At 41.7% G+C, this 17,436-nt stretch overlaps 1 protein-coding gene across 1 annotated transcript in view; it reads left to right on the top strand.

Moving 5' to 3' along the window:
• SCAF8 (SR-related CTD associated factor 8) overlaps positions 1-14,822 on the top strand; it is a 386,393-nt gene extending 371,571 nt beyond the window's left edge. The window contains exon 22 of the mRNA XM_077289078.1: positions 14,805-14,822. The gene's annotated coding sequence lies outside the window, so the exon portion shown is untranslated. The remainder of the gene's footprint in view (positions 1-14,804) is intronic.
• The last annotated feature ends 2,614 nt before the right edge of the window (positions 14,823-17,436 follow it).

The following is a 17,436-nucleotide window of genomic DNA, read 5'->3' as shown; positions in this document are numbered from 1 at the left end:
TAAAGGAAAAGAAAAAAAAAATGTAAAAATTATAATCACCCTTTAGTTTTTACCTCATTGAAAATAAAGAACTGTACAGTCTGTGGAACTCCAGAATTGCCCTTTTTGGCCTCTGTACTTCACAAAAAAATGCAGTAAAAAGCAATGTACCCCAAATTCGAATAAATAAAAATATGAGTGAAAATATTTTTTTTTTTGCTCAATTTGAAAAAAAACAACAACCTGAAAATATTATTAAAAAAATGCACAAGTTTGCTATCACCTTTATCATGCGGATGTGAAGAATCATGTTGCCAAGTTATTACTGCCACATAATGAATGGCGTAAAATAAAACTGGAAAAAATAATGTCGGAATTGCATTTTTTTGGCGCAATTTCACTGCACTTGGATTTTTTCTTCGTTCAAAGCAGCAACTTATACAGAGGAGGGCTTGTTTTTTGTGGGACAGGTCAGCAGAAAAATAACAAATGGTATTCCTTTTATAACAAGGGAAAGAAAAAATGGAATCACAAGAATGAAAAATGTCCTGGTAATTAAAGGATTATAGGGATTTTCCAGGACTTATTTTTTTACTCCCCAGACTTCCCTAGTGTAATAATAATAATAAAATGCGCTTTACTCACCCACCTCACGTCCAGCGCTGCCTCTCTGCCTCTGCCCACGCTCGTTCTTGACAGTCTGCAGAGGTGATGTCAAGCATACAGTACGTGACCACTGCAGACAATCGCTTGGCTCGTTACAACAACATCGGATTTAATAGGTGCTAGAAACTTGCTAAGTAAAGCTGTTCTTATAAATTTACGTCTACAATTCTTTTTCTATTTTTGCACAATCAAGTCCCACATTTTTTTGCGATCAACAAGAAAATCATTAGAAAGAATAAATAATTACACTGGTCAACACAATTTTTCTGGCAAAAGGTTTTAAAACATATTTTAAGTCAATTTTGGCTGCTGATTACGAATATGAACTCCGTTTTTGGCTATCACATCAGGATTTCGAGATATTTTCAATTTTTGATGAAAATTACTCCTAATGTTTTATGATAAAAACACATGATTTTCGTTACTACATTTTGTATATTTTTAATCAAGGAATAACAAAGATTACGAAGTCTTATGTACAGCAAATCAAATATACTTACAGAATGAAACTACAAAATATAAAAACACATATATATGGCACACAGATGAATGGCAAATGGCAGTTATTTGAACTTTCTTTTCTTGGCTGATCTGTGATGTACAGCTTCTGGGTTGTCTCTCATCAAGCTCCAGCAATAGTCAGCCATCATATGTGAGTCCCACCGGCCTTGATACCGTTCTTCCATTGTTTTAATGTCCTGATGAAAACGCTCCCCTTGTTCCTCGCTCACATCCCCAAGGTTCTCTTGAAAAAGTCCAAATGGCTGTGTAAATAGTGAATCTTGATACTCATTCTACATCCAAGATTTCACAGACTCATTAGAAGCTCTTCCACAATCTCTTCATAGTTGTCTGCTTTCTTATTCCCTAGAAAATTCTGCACCACATTACAAAATGCATTCCAAGCTCTTTCTTCTGTCTCATTCATTGATGTGATAAAATTTGGGTCTCTCATAAGTGTTCTTATTTGAGGTCCATCAAATATTCCAGCCTTTTTCTTCTCTTCACTAAGACCAGGAAAAGTTGAACATACATAGTTAAAGCATTCTCCACTGTGATTGAGAGCTTTGACGAACTGCTTCATCAATCCAAGTTTTATGTGTAAGGGAGGAAAGACAATGTTCTTCCTATCCACTAGAGGATCATGGATGACATTCTTATCGCTAGATGCCAAACTCTGTCGCTGAGGCCATTCAGTTTTCACCCAATGCTCTGCTGTAGCTCTACTGTCCCAGTAGCACAGAAAACAAGGGTGTTATCATAACAAATGGGAATTATGCATGTTCAAAGAAAACAAAGATATTCTCACATTTATTGGGAGACTAAATGAAAACTAAATTTACCTTAGTGAACCGTATAAACTGGCACTTTTCATACACTACTTATATTTATCATGGAATTCATGAAAATGGGCTATATACCTGTAGCGCAAAATCGTGATGTGATAGAGAAATTATAAGATCAGATTTGAATTCAGCACCCTCAAATTAGTCTAAAACTGTTCTTAAAGTCCATGCCAGAATTTTTTATTTTTTTTTTGTAGACCAGTGTTATAGTATGTCTCACTACCAATAACATATTTTTGTGTAATCTCTTTGAAATTAATAATAACATTGTAATACTGAAGCCTAGAATTTAAAAAATGCATGGGGGGATCATGTTTTTTAGCAGCTGTACTAGCTTTTGGCCATTAGATGTCGCTATTTGTAATGCTGTAAAGCAATGGATAATTGAGCCACTTGTTCCATACACACATTCACACCCACGTATAGTTCTGTGCAAAAATATGTACACTGCACGTTTTATAAAACTAACACTATTAATAATTTCTAAATCACAAATATAGTATATTACACTTATATCGCCATGTCACAGATGGAAAAATAAACCTCTTGGTGTGATGTGTAAGTTAAAGGGCAGGAACAGAATGATATGGCTGACCTGAATGCCATGATTACTGGTATTCGTGCTTCTCAGAGCAAAGCTAAGAGGGTAAAGAAAGCAATATTATATTGACCATGTAATGTTTGTGGGGCGCAGAATCGCTTACTGAGCTCTGCTGCAGTATCTGCCCTTCGTTATAGGGCGGCAGTGCCATGGCAGAACATCATGCAAAATAGCAATAACTTCATTCAGTGAGATAGTAAATCAGACAGAAATGGGCTGGAACCTGGAGGCCGACAGAAGGGACAAGGACTCGATCTGCCATGTTATTCCCTGAGCTCACACAGCACACATACCCTCTACAGACACAGCGGGGGATCTTCTGCAGCCAGTCAGCACAGGGCCGGTGCCTATGGGAGGCGAGACTGAAAAGAATCATTTGCTTCTCCTGGCACATGCGTGGGCACCACACTCCACACTATGCTCTGACTCATGTACCACGCAATCTCCATTTTCTTTCCTTGACAATTTACTGTATAATCATTTACTTCTAAATGACTAGTTTGAAAATATCCTCTGTCCCAATATGGCGGTGTGACGAAGGAGACAGCTTCCCTCCTGAAGCGGTTATTTGGTTCTTTTCTGATAAACGTAACTAACATCTCAAAAATTATTATTATTATTACAACCTTAAGCCTGATTATACTGTATTAAATGTCTTTAAAATGACCTATTGTTTAACCTAAGATTTTGTGCTAAATGTATTTTTTTCTTTTATTTGGCTTTTTTAAAAAAAAAAAAAAATCACAATCTGTATTGAAAAATAAGTCTTACAATTTTCAGGCTGGCCAATATGGTTCTTGTACATTAGCAGCATTACACTGACTCAGGCCTATCTTTTGTAGTGAAGCAATTGAGGTTGTGTAGGGAGGTAGAGCAGGGTCAGATATGACAGTGTGCCTGGTGGATCCTGTGTCATCAGCTGTGTATAGAGGTCATTGCTGACTCTGATAATAAGGAACCGGCTGCAAACTGTTCTAGATCCCCAGTGGCCAATGTGAAAATTGCAAGATTTCTCATTTTGCTTTTTATGACAGATCATGGTATAAAAAAAAATTGTTAAAAAAATACACATGACAGTAAAACCTGATTTAAAAATAGGTCATTTTCTGATGAGACATTCCCCTTAAGTGACTTTTAGCCATCTATCAGCAGGCACATAACCCAAAATACATGTAAATTATTATTATTATTATTTATTGTTATAGCGCCATTTATTCCATGGCGCTTTACATGTGAGGAGGGGTATACATAATAAAAACAAGTACAATAATCTTAAACAATACAAGTCATAACTGGTACAGGAGGAGAGAGGACCCTGCCCGCGAAGGCTCACAATCTACAAGGGATGGGTGAGAATACAGTAGGTGAGGGTAGGGCTGGTCATGCAGCGGTTTGGTTGATCGGTGGTTACTGCAGGTTGTAGGCTTGTCGGAAGACGTGGGTCTTCAGGCTCTTTTTGAAGGTTTCGATGGTAGGCGAGAGTCTGATGTGTTGTGGTAGAGGGTTCCAGAGTAGGGGTGATACGCGAGAGAAATCTTGTATACGATTGTGGGAAGAGGAGATAAGAGGGAAGTAGAGAAGGAGATCTTGTGAGGATCGGAGGTTGCGTGTAGGTAAGTACCGGGAAACGAGGTCACAGATGTATGGAGGAGACAGGTTGTGGATGGCTTTGTACGTCATGGTTAGGGTTTTGTACTGGAGTCTCTGGGCAATGGGGAGCCAGTGAAGGGATTGACAGAGGGGAGAGGCCGGGGAATAGCAGGGGGACAGGTGGATTAGTCGGGCAGCAGAGTTTAGAATAGATTGGAGGGGTGCGAGAGTGTTAGAGGGGAGGCCACAGAGCAGGAGGTTGCAGTAGTCAAGGCGAGAGATGATGAGGGCATGGACTAGGGTTTTTGCAGATTCTTGGTTGAGGAATGTACGGATTCGTGAAATATTTTTGAGTTGAAGTCGGCAGGAAGTGGAAAGGGCTTGGATATGTGGTTTGAAGGAGAGATCAGCGTCAAGGATTACCCCGAGGCAGCGAGGTTGTGGGACTGAGGAGAGTGGGCAGCCATTTACTGTAATGGATAGGTTCGTTGGGGGGGTCGCGTGAGATGGGGGAAAGATGATGAATTCTGTTTTGTCCATGTTAAGTTTCAGAAATCTAGCGGAGAAGAAGGATGAAATAGTGGATAGACATTGATGGATTCTGGTTAGTGGGGAGGTGATATCTGGTCCAGAGATGTAGATCTGTGTGTCATCAGCATAGAGGTGATACTGGAAGCCATGAGATTCTATGAGCTGTCCCAGGCCAAAGGTGTAAATGGAGAAGAGCAGGGGCCCAAGGACTGAACCTTGTGGGACTCCGACAGATAGGGGGCAAGGTGAGGAGGTGGTGTGTGAGTGGGAGATGCTGAATGTCTGGTCTGTTGGGTATGATGAGATCCAGGATAGGGCCAAGTCTGTGATGCCAAGGGATGAGAGGGTCTGTAATAATAGGGAATGGTCCACTGTGTCAAAGGCAGCCGACAGGTCGAGGAGGAGGAGGACAGAGTAGTGTCGCTTGCTCTTGGCGGTTAAGAGGTCATTGGTGACCTTAGTTAGGGCAGTTTCAGTGGAGTGGTGTGACCGGAAGCCAGATTGTAAGCGGTCAAAGAGGGAGCAAGAAGAGAAATGGGAGGACATTTCAAGGTAGACGTGTTGTTCCAGTAGTTTGGAGGCCTAAGGGAGAAGTGATATAGGGCGATAGCTAGATTCAGAGCATGGGTCAAGAGAAGGCTTTTTGAGGATAGGTGTGATTGAGGCATGTTTAAAGCTTGAGGAGAAAACACCAGTTGTTAGTGATAGGTTGAAGAGATGGGTTAGGGTTGGGATGAAGACTTTGGTGAGGTTTGGGATGAAGTGGGATGGGAGCGGGTCAAGTGCACAGGTGGTGAGATGCGATCTTGAGAGTAGAGTGGAGAGTTGATCTTCTGTAATGGTGGAGAAGTTGGATTTGAAGGTGGAGGAGTGGGAAGTCGGGAGAAAGGGCTCTGGGGGTTGTTGACCAAAACTGTCTCTGATGTTATCAGTCTTCTGCTTGAAAAATGAGGCAAAGTCTTCAGCTGAGATAAGTGGGGAGGGAGGAGGTGCTGGGGGACGGAGGAGAGAATTGAAGGTGTTGAATAACTGTTTAGGGTTGTGAGACAGGGAGGATATGAGAGATGAAAAGTAGGTTTGTTTAGCTGTGGTGAGTGTGGTCTTGAAAGTAGTGAAGGACTTTGAATGCGATGAAGTGCTCGTTGGAGTGGGATCTTTTCCATCTGCGCTCAGCAGCCCTGGAAGCTCGCCTCAGTTCTTTGCTCAGGCTGGTGTGCCAGGGCTGTCTGTTGATTTTGCGAGCTTTGGTATGTGTAAGTGGGGCAGCAGATTCCAGAGCTACAGCTATTGTGGTGTTATATAGAGCGGCGGCGTCATCTGCATTGTGTAAAGAACTTATGTCTGTGAGAGGGAAGAGGGATTCAGAGAATGAATGTAGGTCAAGATGTTTAAGATTTCTGCGAGGGTGTGAAAGTTTGTGGGGTGGGGATTGTAGACATGGAGTGGAGAGGGAAGAGAATGTGAGAAGGTTGTGGTCAGAGAGAGGAAGAGGTGAGTTAGAAAGGTTAGATAGGGAGCAAAAGCGGGTGAAGATGAGGTCCAGTGTGTGACCATCTTTGTGAGTGGCTGCAGAAGACCATTGAGTGAGGCCGAAGGAGGAAGTGAGAGATAGAAGTTTAGTGGCAGCTGAGAGGGAAGTGTCAATGGGGATGTTGAAGTCGCCCATGATGATAGTGGGGATGTCCGCGGAAAGGAAATGAAGTAGCCAGGTGGTGAAGTGGTCAAAGAAGGTGGTGGCTGGCCCTGGGGGGCGGTAAATGACAGCCAGTTGGAGGTTGGAGGGGGAGTAGATGCGCACAGAGTGCACCTCAAAGGAAGGGAGGGTAACAGAGGGTGGAAGTGGGATTGGGGTGAAGGAGCAGTTATCTGACAGGAGAAAACCAACTCCTCCGCCATGTTTGCTCCTGCAGCGGAGGGTGTGAGAAAGGTGGAAGCCACCGTAAGAGAGTGCAGCAGGGGAGGCTGTGTCGGAAGGGGTGAGCCAGGTTTCGGTGATGGCGAGGAAGGAAAGTTTGGTAGTAACAAAGAGATCATGGATGTAGGAAAGCTTGTTGCAGACAGAGTGAGCGTTCCACAGAGCTCCTGTTAGTGGGACTGGGGAAGTGGGGGCTGGGCGAATGGGTATAAGGTTAGAGAGGTTACGGAAATTTGTGATAGAGCGTGGATGGGAGGTAGAAATGACTGTGGGAATGTGGTGAGGAGGACCAGGATTTGGAGAGATATCACCAGCAGTGAGAAGGAGCAGAGAAAGCGTTAGCAGGTGGGAGCAGGAGAGGGCATGAGGGGGCTGTCTGTGCTTGGAGACAGAGGATTGTATGTTAAGGAACAGTTCTGAGGAGGAGGTGAGATGGATGGGGAGAATTGAAGCAGAGATAAACAGTTCCTTACTTGGTGTAGGGATTAGGGGAGGTAGCATAAAGTGAAGGATTATAGGGGTGAGAGTGAAAATAAACAGAAACATTGTTAACAGTGACTGGCCAGTTACCTTCAGTTCCCTTCAGGTTCAATTCAGGTTTTAATTCTACTGTTATCTTCACACTTTTAGAACACACTTCTAGAAATCACACTGCAGACAAATCAAAGTTACAGTAATATGCAATATGAAACATCTATAAATATGCTCCCTAACTTCAGCAGTTGTGGCTGTAATAAGTACTGTGTATTCCAAAATTAGACATACAAAAAAATCTTCCTTTGTTATTCAATAAAAAAAAATACATATCTGTCATAGGTGCACATAGTGCAGAGCCCAGGGACCCACCGAGACGAGGGTCCCAATCCAGGTTATTATTCTTGCTTTTTTTTATTGATGGAGTGGTATTTTTACAGAGATGTAGTTTCAGGTGCTGCAGTGCAAGCAAGCAAGGAAGAAAAGATATAATCAAGTCCCGGCTCCAAGACTTCTCACAAGTCGCACCAATCCTCTGGAATGCTCTACCCCAAGAAATTAGGACTAACCACAACTGACACAGTTCAAATAAGTTCAAATCACCCCCCTTTAGCCGTAAGCAAAATAAAACAATTAAAAAAAAAATCAAACCTACACAGATTTTTTTTAATAAAATTTACAAAACCATTTTTTTTAGGAACCACATCAATTTAACCTCTTAACTCCTGGAGCTTTTTTCGTTTTTCGCTCCCCTCTTTCCCGGAGCCATAACTTTTTGATTTTTCCATCAATATGGCCATGTGAGGGCTTATTTTTGTGGGACGAGTTGTACTTTTTAACGACACCATTGGTTTTACCATGTCGTGTACTAGAAAACGGGAAAAAAAATTCCAAGTGCTGTGAGATTGCAAAAAAGGTGCAATCCCACACTTGTTTTTTGTTTGGCTTTTTTGCTAGGTTCACTAAATGCTAAAAGTGACCTGATATTATGATTCTCCAGGTCATTACGAGTTCAAATACACCAAACTTTGCTAAAAAAAAAAAAAAAAATTGCACAATATTCTGATGCCCGTAGCGTCTCCATTTTTCGTGATCTCGGGTAGGGTAAAAGCTTATTTTTTGTGCTCCGAGCTGACGTTTTTAATGATACCATTTTGGTGCAGATACGTTCTTTTGATCGCCCGTTATTGCATTTTAATGCAATGTCACGGCAACCAAAAAAAACATAATTCTGGTGCTTTTTATTTTTTTCTCTCTACGCTGTTTAGCGATCAGGTTAATTATTTTTTTTATTGATAGATCAGGCGATTCTGAATGCGGTGATACCAAATACGTGTAGGTTCCATTATTTTTATTTTTAATAGTGCGAAAGGGGGGTGATTTGAACTTTGATATATTTTTTATTTTTTTATATTTTTAAAAACATTTTTTTTTACTTTTGCCATGCTTTAATAGCCTCCATTGGAAGGTAGAAGCTGGCATAGCCTGATCAGCTCTGCTACATAGGAGCGATGCTCAGATCGCCCCTTTGTAGCTGAATCACAGCATTTCTATGAGCGCTGACCACAGGGTGGTGCTCACAGTAATCTGGCATCAACAACCTTAGAGGTCTATATCAACGGACAAAAATAGGAGTAGTACGTCCAATTGTATAAAAAGATATAAATGTATTAATACATAGACATTACATTAACATTACAGACTAGGACCAGGTAGTGATGGCTATCCACCACCACATTATAGTTGCTTACCCATAGTATAAAGGAGTCTGGACACGTGCCACGCTGACACCGACGCACGTTTCGCCTTTCTCTCTCAAGGTGCGGTAGTGTGTCGTGCATAAGGCCACAGTGCAGGGCGCAATTGCGGGATTCCGGGACCATAACTGATGTGCATGGGAGGGGGTAGTTGTTCTGTCTTCATACACGTTGATACGGTATGTGATCCAACATACAGCATAAACCACTTCTGTCCTCCAAATAAGCAGACTGTTCTCTGTAGTCTAACTTGTTTATTGGTAACAGGTATTGAAAATGCGGTAAAACTATAAGAATACAAATGATATGGATAAGTATTGGGCCAAATAATAACACAGCTGATACTTTACAACTAATAGAAAAGTATACAGGATGATGCAACTTCTATATATAACTACATACAGCAAGTCACTGATAATAGATTTCCTAAGTGCTGGCTGCTACACAGTAAATCACATTCTGTACAACACTATATTACAAGAACAGAGGTAACAATCTTACCGGATAAACTTAACCAGGATGGAAACTAAGTGAGGTAGTTCAGCACAGCACATGAACGCGTGTGTCCCAGGCAGTACACAGAAAGTAATGGAGTCTCTCTTTCCCAGCATACCTAGGTACAATTCCATAATGCAACACTCTAATTATAACTAAAAACACAGGTTATAAATTTAACCACCACTAGATGGTGCTATAACATAGCAAAACCAAAACACTAATGTTAGTAAATTTTAATGCCTAATTGGAACCACACTGTCCTTCTTAGAATGGACAGAACAGTAGTATTACATTGAAGACAGGAGGCAGGGATTTCCTCCAGGCACCGCACGCCCCGGAGCCTGGAAGAAATCATTACCATAAAGAAAGAATATAACATTTCTCAGCAACAAGACCATTAAAATAAGGCATACAGGTAGGACTAGTGTAACATTACTATTACCTGTATGCCCATATTAACCTCTTTCTGCCATCGGACGGAATAGTACAGCCGATGGCAGAACCCCCGCTTTGATGCGGGCTCTGGCGGTGAGCCCGTATCAAAGCCGGGACATGTCAGCTGTTTTCAACAGCTGATATGTGCCTGCAATAGGCGTGGGTGGAATCGCGATCCGCCCGCACCTATTAACTAGTTAAATGTGGCTGTCAAACTCTGACAGCTTCATTTAACAAGCGCTGTTGGCTATCCGGACGGAAATGTGCGCATCGGTAACCCCCGTCACATGATCGGGGGTCATCGATGCGTTAGCGTTTCAACCAGAGGTCTCCTGCAGACCTCTATGGTTGGTAAAACAAAACCATAAAGGGCCACATCAGTATAGAGGTGCCACAAAGACTAATCCCCATGTGGTTGACTTCAAGATACACCTAGTGGACACTCCTGATAACATACATATCAACAGAAAAAAATAGGAGTAGTACGTCCAGTTGTATAAAATGATATAAATTTATTAATACATACACATTACATTAAAATTACAGGCTAGGATCAGGTCGTGATGGCTATCAATGTACTAACACTCCAGTTTATACTATGCTGTAAATAAAGTGCTTAATGCACGAGGAGGCACAATGGTGGAATATGTTAAGGCCTATGTATTCCAAAGATCATTGTAAAAATGCGTGCAAAAACAGTGTAGCCTGTTCCACCACCACATTATAGTTGCTTACCCATAGTATAAAGGAGTCCGAACACGTGCCACGCTGACACCGACGCGTGTTTTGCCTTTCACCGGACTAGTAGAGAAATAGGAGGAAATACATAGGCTAACTAACTAATGGAACAAAGAGAGCAGTGTGTATATAAATTACATTAGTGTACTGAGTGTGAATTTAAAAAATGACTTCATAATAAAAAAAACAATTATTAAAGCATGATGATATGCAAGTGCAGATTATGTGTATGAAAGTGTTACCATAAAAAATATATATAATAGTGTTAAACATACATAGATATAAATATCAAATATAATAATATATAACTATAAGCATTATCCATAACAAGTTTTATAATTAATGCCATATGATGGGATGGTGAAGATACAAATTTCATATGATTGGCCCCAGTAGGTCTTTATTACTTCACACATCAGGTTGGTACAGATACTTGATCACTCAAAAAACTAAAAAAAATATAAAAGGTAATTAAAACAATAAAGACACACAATACAAAAACACAACACAAAATCGGGGATTAAGATTCGTAAATATGAACTGAAGCTTAACTGCTCATTAAGACCTGCAGGCGTCACGGTATTGAGTACCGCAATCCACCTGCATTCCCTCTGAGCGGGCATATGCTTTTTGCCTTATGCCAGCAGGAATCCTATCAATCCCCCAAGCCTGGAAGCCAGCTGGATTGCATTTGTGTTTGAGGCGTAAATGCTTAGGAATCGATTTTAAAGTATTTACATCCTCCACATCGCGAGCGGCCTCAATGTCCCTGACGTGTTCACGAATGCAAATCCTTAATTCGCGTGATGTCAGTCCAATATATATAAGACCACACGGACAAACTGCATAGTACACCACATATGAGGTATTGCAGGTAATATGATCTCTGAGGCCGTCAGATGATGTGAAGGATGTAGCACGCCTCAAATTTTTGCACGCCAGGCAATCTCCACACGGAAAAAAAACTGTTCTTGGTGTACCAACCTTGAAGGGATTAGGAGTTTTTGTGACATCGTGGCTCTTCACTACCATGTCTTTCAAGTTATTACTCCTTCTTGCTGTCACAAGGGGGCATGGTGGAAGGCACTTTTTCAAAATGGGATCTGTTTTGAGGATATACCAATGTCGGTTAAATATTGACCTCATTATTAATACATTTATATCTTTTTATACAACTGGACGTACTACTCCTATTTTTTTCTGTTGATATGTATGTTATCAGGAGTGTCCTCTAGGTGTATCTTGAAGACAACCACATGGGGATTAGTCTTTGTGGCACCTCTATACTGATGTGGCCGCTTATGGTTTTGTTTTGCCAACCATAGAGGTCTGCAGGAGACCTCTGGTTGTAATGCTAACGCATCGATGACCCCCAATCATGTGACGGGGTCACCGGTGCGCGCATTTCTGACCGGATGGCCAACAGTGCTTGTTAAATGCCGCTGTTAGAGTTTGACAGCCGCATTTAACTAGTTAATAGGTGCAGGCGGATCGCAATTCCGCCCGCACCTATTGCGGGCACATATCAGCTGTTCAAAACAGCTGACATGTCCTGGCTTTGATACGGGCTCACCGCCAGAGCCCACATCAAAGCGGGGGTTCTGCCATCGGCCATACTATTCCATCCAATGGCAGAAAGGGGTTAATATGGGCATACAGGTAATAGAAATGTTATACTAGTCCTACCTGTATGCCTTATATTAATGGTCTTGTTACTGAGAAATGTTATATTCTTTCTTTATGGTAATGATTTCTTCCAGGCTCCGGGGCGTGCGGTGCCTGGAGGAAATCCCTGCCTCCTGTCTTCAATGTAATACTACCCCCCTCCCATGCACATGAGTTATGGCCCCAGAATGCCGTGCTTGCGCCCTGCACTGCTTCAGAAATACATACCTCACCTTCTGGTGTGCGCGCCGATAATATGCTCTCCCCACTTCCCCCCTGAGCAGTCATCGCTTGGAACCATGTGTTCATGGCAATGACTATGCAGGGAGGAAGTGCAGAGAGCACCTTATAGGCGCACACATCAGAGGTAACTAGAGTGGAAATCGACGGCACCTGAGCAGATGATCACTGAGTGCTGCGCCCATAGAAGGAAGGATGAGGTGCGTATTTCTGAGGAAGTGCAGGGAGCAGGCGCAGGATTCCAGGGTCGTAACTGATGCTGATGGGAGGGGGTAAGTATTACAATGAAGACTGGAGAAGTCATTAGCAACAAGACAGAATATAACATTTATCAGCATCAAGACCGCTAATATAAGGCATACAGGTAGGACTAGTGTAACATTTCTGTTACCTATATGCCCATATTAATAGGTCATATATGTCCTGGGGGGTGACAGGTTCCTTTTAAAAACAGCCAAAAGGTTCGCTCCTTCCCAACATGGCCAATTCCATTTTTGAATTTTTGTTTTTTTTCCCAAAGCCATAGCTTTTTTTATTTTTCTGTTTACATAAAAACACATTTTACAGCTCTTTAACCCCTTCACGCCAAGACCATTTTCTGTTTTTTTCCTCCCCTTCTTCCAAGGGCCATAGCTTTTATATTTTTCAGTCAATATAGCTGTATGAGGGCTTGTTTTTTTGTGGGATGAGCTGTTCTTTTGAATGACACCATTCACTTTACCACCATTTTACCATTTAGTGTACTAGATAACGAGAAAAAAATTCCTAGTGCAGTGAAATCACAAAAAAAAAAAAGCAATTCTGGCACAGTTTTTTGGGGAATTCGGCATACATTGTGTGGTAAAAATGACCAGACAATATGATTCTCCTCATTATGGCAATAGCAAACTTGTAGTTTTTTTTAAATTATTTTAGTGGTGAAAAAAATGTAAAAAATGTTTTTGATTGTGACGCTATTTCCCTTGACCCCTAACACTTCAATTTTTTGGTTGAGAGAGTTGTGTGAGGGTTAGTGATGAGCGAGTGTGCTTGTTACTCGAAATTTCTGAGCATGCTCGGGTGTTCTCTGAGTATTTCGGTTTGCTCAGAGATTATGTTTGAATCCCCTCAGCTGCATGATTTGCGGCTGCTAGACAACCTGAACACATGCAGGGATTGCCTGTTTGTTAGAGAATCTCCACATGTATTCAGGCTGTCTAGCAACCGCAAATCATGCAGCTGAGGGGATTCAAACATAATCTATGAGCACGCCCAAAATACTAGGAGAACACCCGAGCATTCTCAGAAATCTCGAGTAACAAGCACCCTCGCCCACACTAGTGAGGGTTTATTTTTTGCAGAGTGAAACAACATTTTCATTGATAACATTTTGAAGTAGCTTTGACATTTTGATCACGTCTTACATAATTTCTTTCGATGTGTATTTTTTTAATGTTTTTCTGTTTACGGTGTTTACTGATTGGGTTCATTATTTTTATATTTTGATAAATTGGAATTTACTGCACACAGCAATACCACGTGTATTTTTTTATTTTTTTTATTGTCGTTTTTTCAATGGAGGATGATTCAAACTTTTTTTTTTTCAGATTTTTAAGACTTTTTTTTACTTTTTACATTTTTTATTAGTCCCCTTAGGGGACTTAAACCTGCAATTGTCACAGTATTGTTGCAAAATTTAAAAATCGCGGCCTCATTTGAAGCCCGGCCACAGGTAGGATTTCAAAGGAGCTCTGGGAGGACAGGCGCCCAATGATTGCATCACAGGTCGCCAAATTTGACAGCGACATTAAACAAGTTGATAATTGCGGGCTCTGCTGCGTTCCACGTGCCGCTGTTGGAGGCAGGTCCTGGCTGAGTGTCACAGCCATTATCTATATGTGGTGGGCTCAACGTGAAACCTGCTCCATATTCCCACTACCGACTTGTGCTGTAAAAGAGCATTTTTTACCTTGTTTAAAATTCATGAACTGCATCGCATGAGCCATTTTAAGGAATTTGGTACAGAAGAAGGCAATGACTACCACAAGACAAAAAAGAAAAGTGACTTTAAAAAAAAGTCTGAATGACGAATAAGTGCCAAGTGGTTTATTCCTAATATTTGGCTCAGACTGGTCTGCATGGGTTCTCACTGTAGAGCGGGGCAGAGCGACCGCCTAACACTCCTGGTGATGGCTTATCTCCTGCGATAGGATTGGCCATTTTAAAACCAGCATGAAAAATCCTTCTTTCCCCCAACATCTGTGATTGCGGACCCTCGGGAAACCCCCATACAGTCCGGCACAGGTTACGTGTGCAGCCAACACTCATCTAACATGTATGACTATTCTGTGTATTATTCTTATGGGTTAAAGTATTCTTGTTTTCACTAGGTAACTGAACAGAAACTGGCCATACAAGGCACAGCTGATGTAAAGCTTGAAGATTACATCTGAGGAGGGGGCATCGACTGAAAAGGTTGGCATTTCCATTTTTCAGGAGAAAGAAAAGTAATTAATTGTTAAACTATGATACCCTTGACAAGATGTTATATAGAGACTGCATTCAAAAAGGAAAAAACACTATTATCTTTGAGTATGAAAGGGTTCATAGAGCACATTTTTACAACTAAGGCTTCATGCACATCACTTAAAGAATTACTGTTCGTTACATTTTTATTTTAGAAATCAATAATACGCATGAAAATAATCTGCTTCTTTCTCCTCCTGGACTGATTTTTCACTCTCAATTTAATGGGTAAAATCTGAAATTAGTGAAAACAGATTTTCCCTTTTCTAAGATAACGGTTAGTGCTTGTAAGTTCTATTGCGGGAGGAGCAGACATTCTCTGCTTCTCCTGAAACGTCAGTTACAGTCTTCCATAGAACCTTATGAGCACCAATTGTCATCTATCTCAGTAATGGGAAAATCTGTTCTAACTGAAGACAGATTTTACCTGTGAATTAAGAATTTTGAGAATCAATGATCAGTTCAGAAAAAGAAAGAATTGGATTTCTCTAACAAGGTAGTAAAAAAAAGTTTCTAATGTCTTAAGGAAATTGAAACCCTATGTATGCCCCAAACATTTGCCTTTGTCAACACTGTTATGTCCCCGGCTTCCTGCATGGTGGGCGGTGTTCCATGCTGCTGCCTTAGGCTGCTCTTTGATGCTGCAAGCAGAAGCACCTTTATCTCTGCATCATCTGGAGAGTGTCGGGGCACGGAAGCAATCTGGATCTGCAGTGTGCAGTGTTAGTTTTCCGTCACATATAGCATTTTGCATTTAGCCCAATAAGTTTTACTTTGGATTCATTGACCAGAGCACCTTCTAGCTAGCTATGTCCCCTGCATTGCTTTTTGTAAACTGCAAATGGGGCTTCTTATGACTTGCTTTCAGAACTGGCTTTCTTCTTGCCGCTCTTCCATAAAGGCCAGATTTTTGGAGTGCACAACTTAGGGTGCAGTCAGACTGCCGCATTACACGCTCGAGGATCACATTGCAATGCTTGTACTGGCTGGCAGCTCTCCTGAGCGTGACATGTATTTCTATGCAGGTGTAACACTCAGGTCGGAAGAGCCAACAGCCAGTCCAAGGATTGCAATGCGATCCTCGTGCGAGTAATACAGCAGTCTAACTGCCCCCTACTAGTTGTCCTGTGGACAAATTCTCCTGCCTGAGCTCAGGATCTCTGCTGCTCCTCCAGAGTGACCATGGGTCTCTTGCCTGTTTCTCTATTTAGAGCTCTCCTTGTTTGGGATGTCAGTTTAGGTGAGTGACCATGTCTTGGTAGGTTTGCAGTTGTGCCATATGCCTTTCATTTTTGGATTATGGATCGAGCACTGCTCCATGTGATGTTCAGAGCTGGGATTTTTTTTATAACCTAACCCTGATTTACTCTTCTCCGTAACTTCATCCCTGGCCTGCTTGGTGGGTTTCTTGCTTGTTTTTTATGATGCTGTTTGATCCCTAATGTTCTCAAACAAACTTCTGAGGCCTTCACAGAACTGCTGTAGTAATACTATGAATAAATTACGCACTTAGGACCATTTTTCAGATTTCACAATTTTCAGATTTATATTTAACCCCTTTCTGACGTTGGACGTACTATCCCGTCGAGGTGAGGTGGGGTGAGCCAGTATGACCACCGACGGGATAGTACGTCCAGTGTGATCGGCGGCGCTCACGGGGACAGACTATCGCAGCTGACATCCGGCACTATGTGCCAGGAGCGGTCACGGACCACCCCCGGCACATTAACCCCCGGCACTGCCGGCGGTACAGGGAAGCATCGCGCAGGGAGGGGGCTCCCTGCGTTCTTCCCTGAGACCCCCGGAGCAACGCAATGTGATCACATTGCTGCGAGGGTCTCTTACCTCCTCCTCGCTGCAGGTGCCCGGATCCAAGATGGCCGCGGCATCCGGGTCTTGGAGGGAGGGAGGTGGCTTACCGAGTGCCTGCTCAGAGCAGACGCTTGGTAAGCCTGCAGTGCTGTAAGTCAGATCGGTGATCTGACAGTGCTGTGCAAACTGTCAGATCAGCGATCTGTGATGTCCCCCCCTGGGACAAAGTAAAAAAGTTTAAAAAAAAATTTCCACATGTGTAAAAAAAAAAAAAAAAAATCCTAAATAAAGAAAAAAATATATATATTATTCCCATAAATACATTTCTTTATCTAAATAAAAAAAACAACAATAAAAGTACACATATTTAGTATCGCCGCGTCCGTATCAACCCCACCTATAAAACTATATCACTAGTTAACCCCTTCAGTGAACACCGTAGGAAAAAAAAGAGGCAAAAAACAACGCTTTATTATCATACCGCCAAACAAAAAGTGGAATAACACGCGATCAAAAAGACGGATATAAATAACCATGGTACCGCTGAAAACGTCATCTTGTCCCGCAAAAAACGAGCTGCCATACAGCGTCATCAAAGAAAAAATAAAAAAGTTATAGTCCTCAGAATAAAGCGATGCCAAAATAATTATTTATTCTATAAAATAGTTTTTATCGTATAAAAGC

This window comes from Ranitomeya variabilis, chromosome 2, assembly GCF_051348905.1.
Source record: "Ranitomeya variabilis isolate aRanVar5 chromosome 2, aRanVar5.hap1, whole genome shotgun sequence".
In the NCBI taxonomy this organism is placed as follows: domain Eukaryota; kingdom Metazoa; phylum Chordata; class Amphibia; order Anura; family Dendrobatidae; genus Ranitomeya; species Ranitomeya variabilis.
This window is presented reverse-complemented; position numbering and strand designations above follow the sequence as displayed.